Raw genomic sequence first — 19,919 nt, 5'->3', positions numbered from 1 at the left:
AGCATGTGGGATCTTCCCGGACCGGAGCACGGACCCGTGTCCCCTTCATCGGCAGGTGGACTCTTAACCACTGCGCCATCAGGGAAGCCCCATGCTTAACATTTTATTTCTCCTATTTAACCTCTGATTTTTTTCTTTATTCATCAGCTATAGGTAGAACTCATCCAAGGACAACCCATCAGGGATGAGTGAGTCTAACAGCTGAGGGATTATAAGCGAGCAGGCTCAGTCTTTGCACAAATCATAGGCTTTGTGGTCAACATGTGGGTTTCAAGGATATATTTTCAAATTAAGTTTTCTTATGTTTATAGTATATAAAAATCAAAACCTTGATCTGCTTCCAAAGATCGTTGATACTTTTATATCAATGAAAAAAATCAGAGATGTGGAGAAAGAATTAGTCATAGTGGTTATCACAGATAGATAAATGGTTAAATATATATGTATGACACATCCATAGAATGAAATTGTGGGGTTTTTTTTTTTACTTAAAATTTAATGCTATTGGAAAAAAATGTTTATGTTGTAGTTTGCTAAACAAAAATAGGATACAAAAGAATGATCCATATTTTATCAGAAAGAAATGTGTGTGAATCTGTGTGTGTGTGTCTGTGTGTGCGTGTGTGTGTATTACAAGCATATGCTTAGGAAAAATCCTAGAAAAAACTACAATATAATTTTCATATTGCTTATTTCTGAGTGGTCATTTCATGGGTGATTTACGCTTTTCCAATACATTCACCTAGATACGCTAAATTTTTATAGTGACCGTGTATCACTTTTCTTATTAATAAAAAAGAATACTTATGTGATCACAGCTATAATTTTATGTTACAATTTTATGGCATACACATACACACACACACACACACTTCGACACATTGTCTGGTTTTCAAATGAATACAGTGACTTCACCTAGTAATTGGGCCTAATTATCTCCTGCAGGTCTGGGAAGTGTGTGCTTTTTGCCATTATGTCTAATGCCAGCCAATTTACACATAGGTCCTCTACAATTGATCTTCTGGGTCTTTCATGACATAATACTTAGAATTTTCTCAACAGTGTGACTCTTTAATCTTTCTATACGCAAGAAAAGGGAAATATTTGTCAATTATTGAGTGCTTCAGTGTTAACCATTTGATTTAGTTGGTGGGAGGAGGGGAGTGTAGGAGCATCACAATGATGGCGGTAGGAGCTGGATGAATCAGAGGCTGTCTTTGCTGTTCATGAGGTGGAAAACAATGTGATTCACTAACCATTCAATTTATTTGTAGTCTTCCTGTTCATTAGTCCGTGAATAGTATAAACTGGGTGAAACAATGATTCAGAATTTTCTTATCAGTGTTCATTCAGCAGGAGAAATCTTGAGGTCTCACTGTTTTGCTTTTTTCTTTCCTTCTTCCATCAAAGATAAATTAGAAAAAGTAATTAAATACTGTTGGTAATAACTTTCTTGTTGTACCTTGAAAAATAATGTAGTTCATTATAGAAAACCCAATGGCCAGGTTTATTCTCATTCTTTTTCTTTCTCTCAGAAGCACACATGCACATGCATGTAAACATGCTACCGGATATTTAAACATTGTTTTGCTGATGTGATTTTAGCCTAACTCTCACTAAATTTAATAGATATCAATCATACAAGTATTATTAAAAATACTATTATAGAGATTAGAGTTATTGGGTTCTAACAGAGCCAGGTGCTACGTACATTCTGTGCATGAATTACACTTTGTTGATGGCTTTCAATATTCACTTGCTAATATTTATACTGGGTAATCATGTATTTTATGACTTTTAAAAAGGGTTAAATTTAATTTTACATAGCTTAATATTCTGTTCAACAATTACCAATGGAATCACTTTTCAAAGATCCTGTTAATTCTTTCAAGATTTAATGCTTTTAAAAAACTATATAAGCAATAGGGTGATTTCAAAATTGCAAAAAGAAATAAAAGAAGGATGGAAAAGAGAGAAGGAAGGAAGGAAGGAAGGAAGGGAGGGACTTACTGCTCAGCATAGAATGCTCTACACAAAGCAAGGTCCTGTTTTTATCCTTAGTTTCATGGTTTAGTTGATAATTGAACTGAAATATGTTCTATTCATAAAACTTTAAAGAAGAGTTGCCATGCTGTTTTTCCTGAGTAAAAGAAAGATAAGTTCAAAGCTAGGCATTTTATTATTTTAGAGTAGGGGATTGGTGATATTAGTAACCACCAAACCATATTTTCAATGAATGGGTAATCTAAATCTATCAAGGGCAAAACAATTTTGCAGGATAATTTTGTGAAGAACAGCCAACAACATTCAGCTCTCCAGCCATCAAGCATGGCTCTAAGTAACGTTTTTAATCTGTTGGAGCTTCTACTTTTCTATGTAACTTTCATTTGATCAGTCTTTTAGAGGCTTACCTGATTGAAAATGAAATGTCTCAGATCTTATGCCAATGGCCTAGTGATGTTTTATAGGGGGACAGTCTCTTGTGTATCTGCAATGGGTTGGTGCTGCACAAGGCATTTAATTATTAACACACCAAAATATTCATTAGTAGTACAGTCACTTCTAAGGTATTAATTTAACAGATATCTAGTGAAAGCATTTTAGCAAAACTTCCATCTCCCAAAATAAGAATAAAATTATTTTGTTTTAGAAAACTGGTAATTATTTTAGTATCCCTATTATGTAAGGTGAAAAAAAAAACACTTAATAAATGATAAAATTCTGGATTAAATTTTTAATAATATTCTGGTCTAGTAGACTTTAGACTGCAAATGTAGGATATGGATGCAGATTTTTTCTGTTTCCTCATGGTTACATTGAATACAGCATGTGCCTAATAAGTACTGTGAAAGACTATTGTGTAAGTAAACATTTGACATTATTTTACCATAGATTAAAATGAACAGTAAAAAATGATATAAGAAAACAATGTGGCAATATGTTAAGCTGAGCGAGAAGTTGTTTTTGCCTACATGTTCATATGTCTCAACTTCCTTTTTCTTTGGTTTTATATTGATGTAGGGAATTGTATCAGTCACCTCTCTCTAGGTCACATGAATACTATGGTGAATATTACAACGTCTGTTAATTTTTTTTGAATCCATAGAAGGGTAACTGGCAATGGGTAAGAACTAAGTATTTAATCTTTCTGGTTCCGAAAAATGTAACTCAAATAGCCCCACAGGTGACTTTACCCATTAGTTTCTACCTCCTGCCAAAGGCAACTGATCTGAGTTTGAATTACTTTTCTTTAAATTGGAGTAAAGTCCAGTAGAAATGTTAATGTTCACTGGGGTTTATCTGTCATGGTGGATAGGAAATCTCTGAGTGAGACAAGTGTTGTCACAAATTGGCCAATGCATATACTTGTAAGGGAAAGAATATTGCAAATAGGCCAGCACAATCTGTTACTATGGAGTTCTAAGTCTAATAGGACACTCATCAAAATAATAGCAATCATCACAATCAGTTAACTAGTATTTCATCAGTCTGGAAGCCATAAAAAAATGGCATTTCTGATATGCTTCAATGCCATTCCCCTGTCTTCCAGTTCACCTGTCCTCTTCAGAGTTGGTATAGTGCCCTTTTCCATGGTGTTGTTGTGCTATGACCCAGTGTGAGGTTAGTATCCTGCCTTTCAGGCTTTGTAGGCAACAGAGAGAAGAATAATGGTTGAAAGGGCCACCCCACAAACCACTGCACCTCAACATAATGAATTACAGCTTCTGGTTTAGCTGATCAAGAGTTAAGGTTTTGGGATCCCTTAGTTTGGAGTTTGAATCCTTACTCTGTATTAGCTGAGGGACTTTGAGGAAGTTATTTAACCCTTCTATGCCTCAGTCTTATATTAAAACAGCAACAATCATAGCAGCAATAGTAGCAGCTTAGTTTAGGGAAAATTTGATGTTAGAATAAAATAATATGTATAAAGCCCTTAGCACAGCTTGCCAGTAAGTAAGTCTTCAATAAATATCAGCTGCTATGTCATAGTTATTTTAATTAACTTGATTAACTTATTCTTCACATTTCCCTAACACCAATTAGCTAATTGCTAGATATATAATTGGCAAAGTAACATCCAAAAGGATTTTACATTCATTCTCTTTAGAGAGGAACGCATATAAAGAACAAGTAGCAACACAAAGCAGGAGACAACTGATAAAACAAGAGCTACATTAGTCTAGTAAATAAAGAAGTGGTCTTGGTAGTCAAGGATGGGTGGAATTTGCTGTGGGAGAGAAACAAGTGCAGAGCAAAGGCTGGAAGACTTACAAACTGTAGGGAACAGATCAGGCAGGGTAAAGAAATGAAAAGAAATTTAACATGCTCATAAGTCAGTGAAAAGTCCCAGATGCCTAGCAGTAGGAGAAGATCCTGACTTTGTGTGACTTGAAACTTATACATTTTAGGGCTCTTTAAGAAAAAAAGGAATACAAGTTAATTACTTTGTCTTCAAGGAGACCTGTGCAAATGAGGGGCCTTGAAGCTGATGTCTAACTTCACTGTAAATACACATCTATCTGATAAGAGAAGTATTCACCAAGTGTGATAAAATGAGTAGGGTGGCCTTGGTATGGACAGCTCTGAAATCCTAGAAGAGGAGTTTAGAACTGTGTGTTAGAACAATGTTTCTCAAAGCGTATTTCCAAGGACCAGCACCATCGACCTCAGATAGGAACTTGTTAGAAAGGCAAATTCTAGGCCCAACATCAAACCTCCTGGTTCAGAAACTTTGAACCAGCAACCTGTGTTTTAACGAGTCCTCCTGGTGATTAAGATGCCTGTTAAAGTTTGAGAATTCACCTTGCTAGAAGATAGTCTCTGACTAGCCTATAATTAAGATGAATTAAGTAATGGCAAGCTCCGGAAGAAAGGGGTTCAGGCACATTATAAGTATTCGGCATTGGTTAGATGAGAGGCAGGTAGGCGAGTGATATCCTGTTACATTGTTGGCATATAAGGAGATATATAGATAATAGAGAATTGACTAGGTTTGATTGCTGCATTCGAGTATGAAGTTTTATTTCAGGATAAGTCCAGGTGTCCAGGTTGCTTTGGACAGCAATAATGAAGTCAGGAGAGGTCGTTTGCTGGAAGGAGAATATGGGATTGATGTATGGGAGAAGGTATAGAAAATTCTGTTATAAACATCGTTAGAGACCCAGACCAAGACATGTTCAGTGCATATTATAAATTCTTTTCAATTCTGTCCTAGAGATGTCCCCTAGAGTTTCAATTTAATGGTAGGACTCACTCAAGGCTGACATCCCCCCAAATCTGGTGTCCCAGGGAGGGGCAAGAGGAGGTCTTCAAGACTTGGGCTGCAGCAGGTGACCTAAAGATGTAAGACTAGAGGGAGGCAGGAGATGGACCTCATCAGTTTCCTAGGGTACTCTCTACTCGAACCAGACAGGAGTTTACACCAGTATGGGGGACCTGAATAGACTGGGGTGGAGGAGGCAAATCTAAAGATGAGAGAACTGTAGAACCACTCAGAGTCATTGGAAATGAAGTTTGAGATTTTACAAGAGTATATATATAATTTTATTCTTTTAGCAATTGCATTGTATAAGTAGGGACAGTATTATTTTCCTTGTTTTTGAGATGAGAATAGGGAGGTCCAGAAAAGGAAAAATGACCTCCATCAGTTTTAAAAATAAATTCTGGTTTGAGCATGCTGACCCTGGGATACCAATGAGGTATTTAAGTAAAAATATGGTAACCGATGGGGTAAAAGGGACTGGAGTTCATTGCAAGGACTGGAAGTACAACGTTAGCATATTTCCTGGATGACAATATAATACAAAACAATATGTAATTACACACCCTCCTCACCCCACAAAACAATAAACTAACAATTTTACAGATTGTGCACTAGCTGATTTCTTTTTTCTCAAATCGTTTACATAGAAAATAAATGTGATACAGTTCTTTTCCCAGTGGGTAGCTAGTACTTAAAAGAAATTCCACTATAGTAGAATAGTGGTTTTTACTTTCCAGTAACTTTGAATAGGCTCTAGAAATTCTAACTGCTGTGGAGAATGTAAACAGAAACAAAATATTTTTTGAGCACTTTTCATTATTTTGTTCCATATTATTATGGTTCTGTTTCATTCTCTTATTCCAAAATCAACATATTATATCTAATGCTGATTGGGAATTATTCTAAATTTAATAAAATGCGCCTATTTTATTTGTATTTTTGCAATATATACATAATAAATATAGTTGTATTTTATGATGGATGCCAATATGAATGGTGAAATAAGCTTTGATTAGAAGCCTTGTCTTTGTGTACAATCACATAAGACCAGAAGCATTTTTCACTTACCAGTTGTTTTCAAAGCAGTGATTTAATTGCATTCTATGTCTTTAATAGCGTAAAACTGATATATTTATAATGGCCCAACCACTTTCAAATTAGCTGCTATACACTTTAGGGAAGACACCTGAATACAAACATTAGCCTTAGGCACAAGCCATGCACTCAGAGGTGCATAGGTCCTGGGCTTTGGTCACACAAATTACATTAGACAAAATGATGAACATGGAAACAAAAATGGACATTACCTGCATGCACAAATGAGGATTCTTATTCAAATTCCACTGCATGGCCTGAACATAGTATAAGATTAGTAACTTTATGCTGAGTGAGTGAAGAGAAGTTATTTATTCCTCTTTCTCTCTATTCTGTGCTCACAACTCCTTAGGAAATTCAGAGAGAATCATGAGTGTTTTCAATTATGCCACAAATGCTAACAACTGAAAATAATTTCTAAGCCAAATTAATATAGTTTTTATATACATAAATTTAAAAAATCATTTATTAACACATATTCTAAGCTGATAAATTAAACATAACTAATGTTTTAAAAAATAAATAATTCTAAACCACTCATGATCTCACTATTTTATCCTGAGTAATGTTTGAACTCTTGCTTTTTCTTTACATCTTTGTGCTCAGACATAAATGTATTTGTAGATTTATTATCTTGACAGGTAGAACTTGTTCATTATTTTTAACTTAAAATTGTATCTTAAATATTTCCAAAGGTTTTCACACTTTTAATAATATTACAGTAATGGCTGTACAATACTCAATGTAATAACACTGAATTGATACTTTGAAATATATCTAGCCATTCCAGCTCTTGTCGTAGATATTGCTGCTATAAAAAGTTTTAGAGAATAGCTCTTTCTATGGTTATAAACTTAGGAAATCTTTCCAGAAAAAAATTTTGATGCTCCCTGGAATATTTCCATGTAATATATTCACACATTGGAAGTATTGTTGAAGCTTGAATATATATAAACACATTGGGTCTTAACATTGGAGGCTAAATTTGGCTTAGATGGATTTCTTCCTTTAAAAAAGTATTTTCCCTTTAAAATTATATCACTTCCCTTTGAAACTGAATTATTTAATATATATTTGAAACAATATATGAAGTTATGCTTTCCTTTAGAGTTATGATGTTATTTATACCTTATTAAAATATATAAGGTACAGTTCAGTTACTATGTTTAATAATAAAATATTAAATATAGTAGTATTTACCTCATAATAGGAATTAAATAAGTGAAAATTGCATCCAAATTAATGGTCCCAACGAGATGTTTTTTTAGAATAAATGAACTTAATCCAATTAATAAAGCTAAAAAAAACCCTTGTTTTTAAATATATCCCTTCACTGCTCTTCCCTCTTCTTCTAGGTTATTGCGTTCCAAATGATGGTCCAAGGATCAGTGTGGAAAAGACTATATAAAATCACCAGGGATGTGGCTAAAAATATTATTTCCAGATCTTATCAACCAAATCTTTAGGTGTTGAGGCTTGGGAACCGGTATTTTTAATAAGTTCCCCTAGGTAATTCTGATCATTTCAGAGAGAATTCAGAGCCAACGGCCTAGATTACCAGAGACGCCCACTGCATTTCTATCCTGGTTTTATGTTTCTTACATCCTGCCACAGTCCATCTTCCACGCTTCAAATAGATTGCATTCTCTTTGGTCTTGGACTTAAGGTATTATTTTATTTCTCCCTATAAAATTCAGTTTTAATCTCGTTATGTAATGATGCCTGCTACAGTATTTCTTTTTAGATTTATCATCTGACCCTTATATAAAACCATTCTGGATATAGGGCAGGACTAAATAGCTATGAAGGAAGCAGAAATATATTACTATGTAAAAGACTTTGAAGTACCTTCTTCATCCTTCGCTTTCACTGATAGAATGCAATCATCACCTACTACCTAGCTAAATTCATTCCTAGTGTTTGAGAATTAGAAATGTGCATATTGTCTCCGGAAGACGTTTTAAAATTTACATATTGACAGTATCACAGTTTAATTGAAAACGATTGCCTGAAAAGGAGTATGTAGGCAAGGAAACAAGATGATCCATTGGATCTGTGATGTCAACCACAAGAAGCACACAAGGAATGTTTGAGGGAAATGAGGGTTACTTTACGTTTTAAAGTGGGAGTGGGGAGGGAGAAGGTAGTCTGAAGACAAAGTGATAAATGGTACAGAGTTGTTCAGAAAAGCCCATCTAGTCCTGTTTTTGCCTACGTTTACTACCAGCCAAGCACACTTACCCAAACCCTCAAAATGGAAAACCATCCATTTGAAGCAAACTCAAATAATAAAGCCCCTTCATTTCACCAAATCAATTTCCCCTCCTGAGGGCTCTTCTTACCACTTTTCCATAGAGATCTTAGTTATGAGGGAGTGACTCAGCAGGCAAATGGATGTTCCCACAAGCTGAGATGTCTGACTCTGCTTGCCTTAGTTTTTCAAATTTCCTCCAATCTCCTGTGTGAAGTTTTTGAACAGGAAACACTTGCTGCTCAATCTCTTCCTCCTGTGTCCACCCCTTTCCAAAGGGGCACATCTTTAATATTCACTAAGTACAGAAAGGAGGAAGAACATCCCACAAATAATTTGGAAAATAATATTTATTGCTAGGTGACCACCTCAAAATACACTTTTTTTTTTAAATTAGATGTTGACATTTGCAGTTAGAAATAACTGACTTGAAGATTTATTGGCCAATGCTAATAACAACAACAATGACAACAGCTAAAGCATTTATTTGTCTGTTATCATATGTCAGAAAAAAACAAGAGCCTTAAATAAAATAGCTCATTTAATCATCTCTTAAATCCCATAAATCTAATATTTTATCCCTCTCCTCTTTATGCTAAGGAAATTCAAGTACAAATCATTCAAGAAACATCTCCCAAATCATATGTTGTTCAAGTGAGAGAAACTGGATTCCAATCTGGACTCCATGGAAGCCTGCAGTCTACTGCTCACTGCCAAACATATTTTAAGCATATTTCTTTTAAAAATTGTTCCTTGTAATGATATGTTCATAACAATTGCAAGATACACATTTCTTTTTTATTTAAGAAACTCATATTTTGTATGAATATTTTAAAAGAATCTAATTAATGTATTGTGAAAAGCTTTTTAATCTATAGTGTGGCTTTTAACCATATGTTTGCATGAAGCAAATAAATTATATCAAAGAAAAAAAGTTAATTTTTTTCCTCTGAGACTGTCTCCCTTCTATGGAATAAATCAGGGCCCTGATAACACCACATTGCAGAATACGGGCATTTTTCAAAGGCATTTTTCTCTTTCTCAAAGAACTTCATCAAAATTAATGGGACTATAGAGAAGATTTATCAGAGGCTCAGTCAGGTCTATGAGAGCCCCCCTGCACGTGGGAACAGGCACACCCATCTGCCTTCCCTTGAGACTAGTCAGATAGAGAACTCGTGACAGGTATGATACCTTCTAAAGAACTATTTTTTTAAATAAAGCCTCTTTCTTCCTATGCTATTCTCTAATAATGAGTAGTAATCATTAAAATACTTCCCATAAAGTGTTATTTAATTTTGTAGTTATAATGGATAGACTAAAGAGTGAAATATCTTAAGAGTGTATCATGACTAATTTTGCATCTGGGACAGACTTTTTGGCAGTATATGAAGTAATGAAAGTCCCTGCTTCATACTATATTGGTTCCCTCTTAATCTTCATTTAAATAATTGGATGTGATGTTCCTAAGTCTATTTCAAGTCTACTAACATTAGATGTAGTTTATAATATGTGTATCCATGAGGGGGCTGCTTATGATGAAGAAAAAACATCTTGTGTAGATACCCTCAGATAGAATAAGAGATTAAACTGGGAGAGTAAACTTTTGTTGTTATAGTTCCTTAAAATAATATAATGATAACATATATTAAAAATAAACATACTGTAGAATGAGGAGATAAATCAATTCAATCTGTTCCCTATCCCCCTATTTCTTAAATTTAAACTGTTATTCAAAGCTCAGTATAAGGGACCAGAATTTGAAAGTTTTTGGAATAAATGACTTTTTAGAAGTCAGATAATATTTTTATTGCAAGAAAATCATTTGTAAATTTGCTTTTAAAATATAACAATACTTCAAGAAATATATATGCTTTATACAATGGATTTCTAAATCATGTGCACTTACTATATATATCTATGTGTGTACACTTATAATTGTCAGAAACCTCCATAAATGAACCAGACAGTTTGGGGAACTATGGAAAACAAGTCCAGATAAAGGCCACTAAAATGCAGAGGGGGTTCATAAATGATGTGTGACTATTAAAAACATCTCTGTCCAAACGTAGTTGTTATAGTTAACAGTAAAACAACAACCAAAAAGCCAAAACAAAAACAAAACAAACAACAAAAACAGGCTTCAGGTTCACATAGGAACTATAGAAATGCCCAGAGGTAGGTGGCCAGAAAGAACCAGATAGAATGATAATTAAAGGACTGAGCAGTTTATCACTTTCTAACAGCAAACATGATATTTTCCATCAGACACAAAAAGAGCATAATAAACCAGATAATTAAAAGTATAGTCACATGGCAAATGAATAGAAAAAGGGAACTTTGTAGAAAACTAACCTCTCTTTTAGGAAAGCTAACTTTGTTTCAGTTAAAGTTAAGTTATGAGTAATTAGATGGAGCACATCATTAAGTCCCATTTGGAAACCAAACAGAGATAATCATTGATCTCTAAAAATTGGTAGTTATCTTCTTAAAAAGAGAAAAAAAAAGAAATGGAAAAACTAGATATCTTAGACTCACAGCTAATTGTCAAATTCCTTTCAAAAACAAAATAGTGGCATTTAAGGCTGACTCAATACATTGAAAAATTCAGTCTTGAACATATTTGATTGTCATTCTAACTCAGTATAAAATATTGTTTCATGTACATATCTAGATGATATGCATTTTGACATAAATTTTTAGAACTTTGTATCTTTTTTCCTTTGAGTTAAATTAGGAGGATATTGAATGGCTTATGAATTTATTTAGGCAATTAAAATATCCTTAGTATAATGTTTTAGTGTGAGCTTACTGATATAGCAAATGAGATTTTTAAAATAAATATTTCTCTTAATTATTGCTATGTTGTTCATATTTCAGTAATTGATAGAGTGTGGATTTACATAAAACTAAATATTTTGAATCTTTTACAAATACTTCAAGGAATTCTGAAAATAAAGACATTCTACAGAAAAATCTAACTTGCCTACTTTTTTGGTTCTAACTGTTTCTGGGGACAATGGGAACAATTTCTCAGCATAATTTCAAATAATAGATATGTTTATTACAAATGATATAATACAGGAGAAACATACATTAATTTTGTACACGAACCTGGAGGCATAATAAATAAGCTGAAAAATCTTCCTGACAATAGCTGAAGTTTTACAAGCTTCCTGAAGAGTAGTCACCTGTGTTGATAGAAATTAAAACCAGGAGAGTAGGAAGTAAAAGCTTAAAAAGCTTAATATATCAAATATATCTTCTATATAAATCTATCTATAACATACATCTATATAAATCTATCTATAACATGCATCCATGTTTTTGGAATGGCTCTTAGCTGTCTCTGGAAGATTAATCTCTTGAGCAGGGTACATGGGATTCACTGTTACCAAGGGGAACTCCCTTGTCCCCTCTATCCCACTAGGAATACATGGCCCTGTCTGTTCCTCCTACTTCTTAGATCCCATGTTGCCTTTGCTCTGTCTTTCAGTCACAGCCAAACTCTGGTCCTAATTAAACCAAGGGGATTGACATTCTCTCCTAGGTACTTAGAATGTTGTACCAAGAGCATTCTCAGACCATGCCAGCCAGGGAACAAGGCATGGCTTTTCCCATTTTGGGATTTCTCTACCCTTGTTTTGTTCACAGTAAGAAACTAAAACTTGGATTACCGGTAGCACAACATAGCTTCTATTCTTATTCTTTTGTGTCCAGTGAAATAATTTCCAGGAACATAATTCTTAAAATTTTATGACACAAATTTTCAATGGTTTACACAGTTTTGAAATTATTTTGCTGTTTTATTCTAACCAATGTGATCAATAGAAGCACAATACCTGCACATTTGAACCTTAGTCAAACATCAGATCTCCTACTTTTATTTGAGTATGGTGATTACAAAAAATAGCTTCTCAGCTCTATAGTTAGAAAATAAGGTTAGTTGAGACAGACTTAGCTGTGTGTTGAGCTTATTAGCTATGTTACTTCTGGGAAGTTTTTTGCCTAAATCTTAGTTTAATCTTTTGTAAAATGTGCGTAATTATAAAAGCTAGTCTGCACCTATCACTTTGTAAATGAGTAAAGGATATCAAGTACTCAGAAATATGACAGGGTCATATAAATACTCAAAAAATGAAAATCAATAAAACCAATAAATATATTATTTTTATAAATGTTTTTATCAATTTAAAAGTATCAGAAATTTAATATTTTTAACTTTAGGACATTCTTGGGGTATTTGTGTCCTAGCTTAAAACTGTTCAGAAACACTGAATAAAATCAATTGGTCATGAGTTAAGTCTAAAATCCACTTTTTAACATTGATAAAAATTAAGATTATTAGTTTCCTTCTGTACAAAGAGAATTTGATTTTATTTCTTATGAAATTTATTCTCTCAGAAATATGATTGAAGAATGGAAATGATATCAAGCTACTTATTCCTTTAGAAGTAAGTTTATTTCATTTAAAATTTCAAAGAATGTAAAAGAAACTTGTGAGGATAGCATGTACTTTAGAAGTATAAATGAGTTTGGTCATCTCTGTTCATATATTTTTTTATATGCTCTTCCTTTGCTACTTTCATCTATTATCAGTATTTCTCCTATTTACTGCTTACTCTGAAACCTGTATCTCAACCTTGCTTGACATCTAAGGCAAAATTAATTGAATTTAGAGATTAAAGGATATATGAACTGGGCCTTGAAGGATAAGTAGGAGTTTGCCAGACTGAGTATAAAAGAATGAATAATATAGCCTGAACCCAGGCAGAGGGTTGGGTTTGTTCAAAAACCAGTTTGTTTGGACAGCATGGTGTTCTAAAGCAAAGTGGGCTGGGGAAATGGTTACAGTTAAAGGATGGCTGATTCACTTTGTTATAAAGCAGAAACTAACACACCATTGTAAAGCAATTATACTCCAATAAAGATGTTAAAAAAAAGGAATAAAAAGAAGCTGGTATAGATTGCAAAGATCTTGAGTCCTTGAGGGTTTTTTTGGTTTATGTTAGAGTTAGTGATGATTGATTGAAGTCTTTGTTTGGTTTTTATGTTGTCTTTGTTTTGAATTGAGCCTTAATATTATGACTTTTTTTGGTTTTCAGTGAATGAATGGGTAAGTTTCTTTTGGATATCCATTTTTCACGTTTCAATATCATAATCCGATACGAGGTCTGTGTTGTCTATTGTAGTGAATATTTACCAGCCTATTAATCAGCTCCCATCTCTTCCACATTTAATCTAATTCAATCAACACTTCGAAGCTCATCTCTGTTTATGCTACCACTTTTTCCTTCTCTTTTCCTCTCCACTTGACTCCAGTTAAAAACTTAGGTAATTTTCAATTTTATACTGAATCTTCTGTAAAATCCTTTACCTAACTTGCCATATAATTTACTTATTTTACTGTGACTATTGTAAATCATTTGCCTTCGCTCACTAGAATGTAAGCTCTGCAAGAACGGGGCTCTGTGACCATTCGCCCACATATCCCAACTGCCTGGAACATAGTAACATTCAGTACAATGTCCAGCTCAAAAGACACTCTCTTGATGAATTTGCTCTGAGGACCAAAACTGTGGTTTGTATTGCACTTTTCTTGTGCTTCTCAGATAAGACTTAAAATTCTCCTTAGACATGTCTTCCTCTTAAATAAAAAGCTCTGTGAGGCCAGACAGTATTGTTCACATATTTGCATCTTCCACAGATTTTAGCCCATTAGTCCAGTAAATAAGTAAATAGGAAATAATTGTTTACTGGAAAAAAAATGAGTGGAGATTACATACTATGAAGTAATATACTGTGAAGATGTTCTTTATTTTTTTTTCAACTATTGTGGCACAATAATAATCATCTAAGTGGTCTAAGTAATCATCATTTAGCTCATTCAATCTCTTATTTTGCATTCAGTAGATCAGAGCATTTTTAGATAGCAATAATCTGGATGATCTGTTTTCTCTGACCTGCTTGAATATGTTTGATATAAACTATTGCTCAATCACTTTATAAAATGAGATTGAGCTCTATCTGGAAGAAGAGTTCAAGAAGCTGCAGGTACACACAATATAACAGATGTTCTTTTCTCCTTTAGAGTCACTGGGGACCATCTTCACTTTGCAAAATTAAAGGGTAGAACTGACACAAATATTGAAAAATTCTTCTACCTTCTTAAATCAACCCCAAAACTTAAGGTTTGAAAATTGATTACAGCTGCTCCTTTCTGTTTCTTTCCTTTTTTTCCCCCAACCTTCGTGGTGGACACATTGATGCACCAGCGCTCAAGCAGAGCCTCTGCCTGCAGGTGCATTTACCACTTGGGGAACGTGCTGCCCTTGTTCTGTTAGCCTCAGCATTTTCAAAACCCTCAATTCGCCTGTGGTGCTTGTGCATACATTACTGTCCACCTCTTTGCCTTTTGTATTTACCGTTGTCTTATGCTTCAGCATTTCTGATGCCCTTGAGAAGTTGTAACCATGCTTTACATTTGAAAAGGTGCCAGCTCATTTAATCAGGTGGAGTTTGAGAGGCATGGATGAATTTATTCTATCTAACATTTAAGAAAAAATAAATTAAAAATGTGACTTATGCTATGACATGTTTAGCATTACCCTTCCAGGTTTAAATTTGAGAGTTGTCAGCTCCCTCCCTGTTCTGAGAACTGACATGTTATCAATCTAGTGTGTGGGTGACAAGGTCACTGATGTCTACCCAAGGCATTTGTTTAATAATTAATTTTTCATTGCAGGCATGTTCAATAAATGGATTACAAAACTTAAGCCTGTTTAAAAGGTTTTAGAAATTCATTATTAGTTTTAAAAGATGAATGTACAAATTAACTCTCCCGTGATAAGTGGGGCATGCTAAATATAGCTAGGCCCTATGTGGTTTTAGCCTATATTTATATACAGTGTAGAGTAAGGTATATAGTCAGTACAGTTTTGTAGACAATGTCATTGAATGACCCAGGAAGTGATTCTTTTCAAAGGAGACCCAAAAAGGGAGATCAGATGACAAAATTGTGCTTTGAAAATTTTCATCTTTTCTCTTGATCTCAGAAGTCCTCAACCACCAAGACTCTGGACACGCTCTGTGCTATTTCTGGAGTGAGGACCTCAGCTCAAGTTATTCCACAGAAATAATATAATGATTTAAAATGAAAAGAATCTTATCAGTTATCACATCCCAATTTCCTTGATTAAACTTCAGTGCTGGTTATTAAGCTATTATCTTCCAGCTTCAGACGAGCTTTGTGATTCCTGGATGGGGGCTCTGCGAACTGCATTTTCTCTTGGCCAGTAGGGTGCACTAGAGGGAGGCTGGCCTGCCAGATGGAGGGAAACTGTGACTTCCTTCTTTGCTGGCTCTTCCTTTCCTTGTCCTGCAGCAATGACAGTTCACCCTAGCAGCAACCACAGCCCTTTCTTGGTTGTAGTGCTTCTTTTTAGCAATCTAGAATCAGTCTCTTTGCCCCCCCTTGGAGCTACCAAGAGTAGCCAGGCAGTGTCCTCTCTTCTGAAGTTTGAGGCCCAGTTCTGTGGGGCCCTCTGCCAGGCTTCCATTTCTGATAACCCCAAGCTCTTCCTTTGTGTCCGAAGCTGTATAGGTGTTTGCTGCTTCCCACAGTCACTCATAACTATGTTACCTCTGTGTATTTTTTCTTTCTTTTCCTTTTCTTTCTTTCTTCTTTCTCATTTTTAAAATTTGAATTTCTAGCCCTCCAACATCTGGTTAATAATTTCCTATGTTAAATTATCTCTGCTAAAACAACTACTGTGCTTTGTTTTCTCCCAACTGGTGCTTGGCTGGTACCAGTGTCACAGACCATTAAAAACCAAAACCAAAACAAACAACCAGTTTGTCCCTAGCTTCTAAACGAACTCCATATAATTGAATGATTGTAGAATTCTGATCTCTTTCATTTTAGACCGTTGGAAATGTTTTACATGTAATTATAATATATATATATATTTTTTAATTTATAAAATCAGAGTTCTTAGCAGGCTCCCTCACAGCTTATTTACTGGTTGATCTCTTCCCTCCCACCCTCTCCAGCTTTCCCATGTCTGTTTTGCATTTCAAGCCAAGGTGTGAGGAAGGACAGAAATATGACAGTAGCTACAACTCTGAGAGTCACTTTCCCTATCAGCTGTTGTACAAGTGAGAAGCTTTAGGTAAAAAGCAGAGGAGCTACCCATTTCAAGTAATGTTTCTCATCATTGTACTAAAAACTTGGCTTTCTGAAATGGTTACTCTTACTTCATAGCCATGTCTCAGATTATTCTGAACAAAGACTATGTCAGGAATTCATCTAACTTAAATCTTTCCTCAAATGAAATTCAGCCAAAACCACTACCTGCAGATGTTTATTTATAGACAAAATTATTGATGTGGTCTTATTTTTCTATATTCAGCATACAAAGTAAATATTAGGTAAATCAGGAAAATAAACAAAACTATTTCCTTGGTTAATCATTTTCCAGTTTTTGTATATTGATTGGTTTATTCAATTTTTTTGAATGATGGCTAGCCACAGATGGCTACTACAAATTACGCAACATGCTAAACACTGATTGAACATTTTTAATGGGAACTTCTTTTTGGAATCACTCTTTACTAAATAATATCTAGTATAAGCAATACAGAGAAAAGTATTTCAAGAAGACTGAAACTTATCTGATGTCCTTATTAGAGTTTATTTCAGAGGAAATCTAAATTTTAGCATCTAAATTTTAATGTAAAATATTTTCCTTACAGGTAGACATAGGTAGACACTTTCTTCAATGGTAGATGTGTTTTCTCCTTTGCCACTCTTTTACATTTTAGCTGTAGTCCATTCTGGACTTTTTTTGAATCAAGACTCTTAAGTGGTCAGAGACTTTTACTCTATAGCTCTGATTTACATTCTCATAAAGACAACTGATAGACTAGAATAATGGTATACTTTGGCCCTAGGAGATTCTTGATGATGAAATTCATTCGCCTAGTTTCTCACCTGTTCTGTCTTTTGTCTTTTGGGGCATGCATTTTTATGAATTCAGCCTGTTGTTGTGACTAGTTCAAAGTCATCCAAGCCTTTATGTCTGGAATAAGCCATTAATTAAGCAAGGTTTTGTACCACCCACTGTATCCAACTAAGAATATCAGGGGGCTGTGAAGTGGAAACACATACTGGCTCTGAAATTAAAAAAGCTCATCTTCTAACAGGAGTGTGATGATATATTAAAGAATAAATGAATTAATATCACAAATGAGGTGCAAGAGTAAAAGAAAAGAACAGTACTCAGATATAGTTAGGTTGGTGCACTGTCAAGGAAACAAGCAGCATCTCTGATTGCTTCATAAGCATGTCAAATTGTCTCACTCCACTGGAGGGGGTGGTTTCAGCAGTGTCAAGTTAGATCCCTGACTGCTCTTGAGACAGCTACAATGTCTTTCCCCCATTGTACCACAAATCCTCATATACTATGTAAAACACAGTAGATGCTCAGAAAATATTTGATGAGGGAATGTATCATTAGATGATCAAAGCGTTTGTTTTCCTATGGGGATATCAGTCTCCTTTCTTCCCCTGAATCTCAGGTTATAATCTGCTCATTGATTAATCAAAAGTCATATAATATATATGTAGAGCTCACTGGTCATTATCTTAATATATATTTCTAAAAATCTGGAGTTTGTGTCTCCTTTCAGTATTAAGCAAAAACAAAGCTTATTCTGTCACATGGAGACAAAACTTCCATCAAACTGTAAGTGATATTAAATAAAAAATATCCTTTACCATATAAAGGATGGGTAAACAACAAGGTTCTACTGTATAACACAGGGAACTATATTCAAAATCCTGTGATAAACCAGAATGGAAAAGAATATGGAAAAGAATATATATATATATATATATATATATATATATATATATATAGATATATATAGATATATATAGATATATATAGATATATATAGATAGATATATAGATATATATATATGTATAACTTTGCTGTACAGCAGAAATTAACACAACACTGTAAATCAACTATACTGCAATAAAATTTTTATAAAAGAAAAAAATATACTTTATCATAATCATCTATCTAACTGCCTTATGAAACGTTAAGTATGAAACTTCTCAGTTAACTTTAATTAAATGTTTAGGTATGAAACTTCAAGGATTATGCTCCAATCAGTTTTGACATTGCCTCTTTGTCTTCTTTCTATTTATATTTATGCTAGTGAAACTTATTATTTTCCTTCATGAAAAGACTAGTATTTTTCCTTATGAAAAGCATTTTATTTTCTTTGTGAAAGTATGCTTTACTTTACCTCTGATGAAGATTTTATTTTGGTTTGGGTTTTGGGTTTTTGTTCTTTTGTTTGTTTTCAAGTCAACCTCATTGTTAATCTTCACTTGAAATTAATTCCCAGGCTTGAGTTCAGGTGAAAATGTTAATGGAATTGAAAAGCAGTTAGTCAAGTGAAATTACAACGAATAAATTAAATTTGAATTAAACTGAAATAATAAAGAATGATAAGTTTATTAAATAAGAGTAAATCAAAAGTATGCATTTTTTTAAAAAGTGGGTAACTAGAGAAAGTAATTTTATTCTGAAGTCTTTTATGATTCTTATATATGTATTTTTTTCCTAGAGAGTACCCTTTTGGTAAGGGTACACTTTGGTTTTGAGATACATGTTGAAATACTTCACAAGGACATTTAGCCTTGCTGTTGTCCATTGTAATGGGAAAAAATGTGCCTCATAATTCTTCTCTTAATAGTTTTTAGATATGAATGGATTGGTCTTTAAAAATTGAGTTTACACCTGCTGGTGTCTTGCAGCTCCGACTTGATTTTGTCATGTATGCAGACAAGTTATGGACTGTAGACAGATTCAGAGCACTTACAGAAAAAGGAATAAGAAAATATATTATGAACTCTGGTCCAGATGATATACGTAACTGACAAACTGAGTCGGGAGCATACTAAAAAAGCATATTAATATTGAAAGTATTTTCAGATGGGTCTTCTGGAAAGGAAAATTAACATTAAGCAATAACAAGAAAAAACAAACTTTATGGAGAGAGAAATGTCAAAACCTAATTTTTGGATATTCTCTGTAGTGAACTTATTCCTGATTAGAAAAAGTACTTCTTTGTTATGAAAAATAACAAAAATTTTAATCATAATTAGAATGAATAGAAGTTGGAAGATGGAAACTGTATCAGTTATCCAATGGATATGAAAATATCAAATATAAATAGGCATAGATCTTAGTATAATATTTTGTTAGATATCAAGTGTGGAGACATCTACACTC

This window comes from Mesoplodon mirus, assembly GCF_964341445.2.
Source record: "Mesoplodon mirus genome assembly, chromosome: 17".
In the NCBI taxonomy this organism is placed as follows: domain Eukaryota; kingdom Metazoa; phylum Chordata; class Mammalia; order Artiodactyla; family Ziphiidae; genus Mesoplodon; species Mesoplodon mirus.
Note: the sequence above shows the minus strand (reverse complement) of the source record.